The 3,045-nt window shown below is 34.3% G+C and overlaps 1 long non-coding RNA gene across 2 annotated transcripts; it reads right to left on the bottom strand.

Annotated features, from left to right (window-relative positions):
* Positions 1 to 753: 753 nt before the first annotated feature.
* Positions 754 to 2,641, bottom strand: LOC135058058 (uncharacterized). 2 transcript variants are annotated; one of them, XR_010244569.1, is made up of 5 exons: positions 2,291 to 2,641; positions 2,036 to 2,139; positions 1,565 to 1,624; positions 1,148 to 1,243; positions 754 to 1,038 (listed from the first exon to the last, which is right to left on the bottom strand). It is a non-coding gene; the product is annotated as an uncharacterized LOC135058058 (long non-coding RNA). The 2 variants fall into 2 exon arrangements; XR_010244570.1 differs by lacking the exon at positions 1,565 to 1,624 and having other exon boundaries at positions 2,291 to 2,636.
* Positions 2,642 to 3,045: the final 404 nt, after the last annotated feature.

Here is a 3,045-nt window from a genome sequence, read left to right as displayed (position 1 = left end):
GCGACCCGGGCAGTGAAGAGTAGCTCCCAGCCAGCGCAGGAGCTGCGCTGGCCGGGAGCTACTCCTGAAGTGCAAAAGCATTGCTGCTGTGTGATGCTTTTGCACTTCTGCGATGTGGCAAGGATATGTGGGGTGGGCTAGCCCTGTTCTGGGCGTCCCCCTGCATGTCAGTGTGCCTCTGAATCACCAACTATGTGCACTGCAGGGGGATGGGGGTGGGGGGCAGATATAACGTGCAGAGAAAGTTAGATTTGGGTGGGGTGTGTTAAAACTAAAATCTAAATTGCAGTGTAAAACTAAAGCAGCCAGTATTTACCCTGCACAGAAACAATATAACCCACCCAAATCTAAGGCCTGGTACACACAGAGAGATCAGTGTTTAAATTCTAAGAAATCTGACTAGATTGTTTAGAAGTTATGCACGGATCTCTCCATGTGTATCACCTACAGCAATAGCACTGCGCGGCGCTATCGCCCGTGTTAGATTGGACCACTGGCCACAATGCTGAGGTAACCCAGTAAAGTATACAAGCACCAAGTGCCTGAGGACTGTGGGCTATGGAATAACCACTAACTGCTAATACAGTATATGTGAATATGAATCGCCATATAAAGTAGATATAACACACACACACACACACACACACATATATATATATATATATATATATATATAGATATATAGATATAGATATATATATATATATATATATACAGATGTCAAATAGAAATGGATTCTCGTGGGAGCCAATATGCCTTTTGTATGACAATAATTAAAAGTTTTTATTGTACAGAAACAAACGATATTTATCCTAAGCGTTTGTTATTGACACAACCTTCTAAAAATTCATATAAAACAATATTACAATCTTATACATAAATTACAGTTGGATGTGAGGATTTTACAGCCAGGTGATCACAGTCAGAACTCGAAATGGATGTATCTCCAACCAGATGTTTGTGATAAGGACTTTGTTAACCAGACGTTGCAAAACCCAACGCGTTTCGTCCGTTAGGACTTCATCAGGGGTTTGGAATCTGGATAGTTACAAATGGAAATATATAAATCATATAGTCTTCATTAATAAGACATATTATTATCCAGGTAAGTATTCCATTGAAATCTATTGTGGATTAACATACATACCAGTTCTTATAGTAGGAGTGATTACCATTGATTAGAAAGGTTTAGAATATCCAATGATTACATCCAATCACATATTCAATTCGATAAATATAATATCTGAAACATTATCGTTATAATAATCAATAAACATTATCCTTATACAAATGATAAAAGGAAGAGGGAGGGAGAGTCAAAAGAAGAGGAAAGGGAGGGAAAGTCGAAAGAATATTATGAATGTCAATATAAATCAAATAGCTCCGTATTTATCCACATAATCAACATCAATTCAGCTGATGGAAATGATACAAAGGGCAGGGTCTACAAGTATCAGAAACTACCAATAGTTATAGAACACTCCAATTAAAGTCCACATAAAACTTCAAATTCACAATATACACACAATTATATCCACATTACAACTCATTGTACAATACATACCTAGATAGACTTAAAAAAAAAATATATAAATTTGGTTGAAATTAGATGATGTTACGTTCCCTAAAAGGGATAAAGATAAAATAGTTTTTTGTCACTCAAATGATTGTTAATAGGAAATGTTTCTGTAACATCCTGTTTACCATTAAAATAACATAGATGCTACCAACAAATCAGAGAAGATATAACAACAACTTCCTCAATTGATTATAAGAAACCATGCTGATGTCAGTATTTAATGTAAGGTATTTAAGGTGATTCAAATAGAAGAACTTTTTTATCCCAAACTAATTAATAAATGATGTCTTTAATCTAACATGCAATGGGGAGTGGTATATTCAATCAATCATTAGAGAGCCAATTAAGTTCACAGCTGTAATTTATAACCAGCAAGAAGAACTTTTTAACATCTGAAATACTAATCTTAACATCATATGGTATTTAATATTTGCACTAAATTAGTCTGGTTCTTACCTATTTTCAATCAAGAATGGTGGAACCTTATAGTCTACCTCTGTTTATACATGTCACCAAACAGAGAACTTAGGAAAATTTCAAATCCTGAACGAAACTATTCCCTGTGGACAAGTAAATCTAAATCAGTATATTACAATCATACTAAAATTAAGTAGTTACTCTTAAATTAAGGAATCCATTCATCTAATACATTTTCAAAAAGACCATCCAATAACTAAGTTCCAAATATACAATTATAGTACTCAAACTTACTGTTTACAGGAACAAGTGCAACCTCACTGAATCCCAACTACAGAATGAGAGGCAATATAAGGACATCCCTTTATAGCTCCCTTGATATTACATCACTTTCTGCTGGCTGATTAATTAATTTATTATTAGTTAGTGATGTGTTAAGACCTCATAGTACTATGTGGAATGCCATTCTTACTGGTTACCTAACAGATCCCCTAAATGATGTCTTTAATCTAACATGCAATGGGGAGTGGTATATTCAATCAATCATTAGAGAGCCAATTAAGTTCACAGCTGTAATTTATAACCAGCAAGAAGAACTTTTTAACATCTGAAATACTTAACCTCATATGGTATTCAATATTTGCACTAAATTAGTCTGGTTCTTACCTATTTTCAATCAAGAATGGTGGAACCTTATAGTCTACCTCTGTTTATACATGTCACCAAAAAGAGGACTTAGGAAAAATTTCAAATCCTGAATGATACTATTCCCTGTGGACAAGTAAAACTAAATCTGTATATTACAATCATATTAAAATTAAGTAGTTACTCTTCAATTAAGGAATCCATTCATCTAATAAATTTTCAAAAAGACCATCCAATAACTAAGTTCCAAAAATACCAATATAGTACTCAAACTTACTTTTTACAGGAACAAGTCCAACCTCACTGAATACCAACTACAGAATGAGAGGCAATATAGGGGCATCCCTTTATAGCTCCCTTGATATTACATCACTTCCTGCTGGCTGATTAATTAATTTATTATT

This window comes from Pseudophryne corroboree, chromosome 3 (genome assembly GCF_028390025.1).
Source record: "Pseudophryne corroboree isolate aPseCor3 chromosome 3, aPseCor3.hap2, whole genome shotgun sequence".
Taxonomy (NCBI): domain Eukaryota; kingdom Metazoa; phylum Chordata; class Amphibia; order Anura; family Myobatrachidae; genus Pseudophryne; species Pseudophryne corroboree.
The sequence above is the reverse complement of the archived record's forward strand: the minus strand, read 5'-3'. Positions and strand labels throughout refer to the sequence as shown.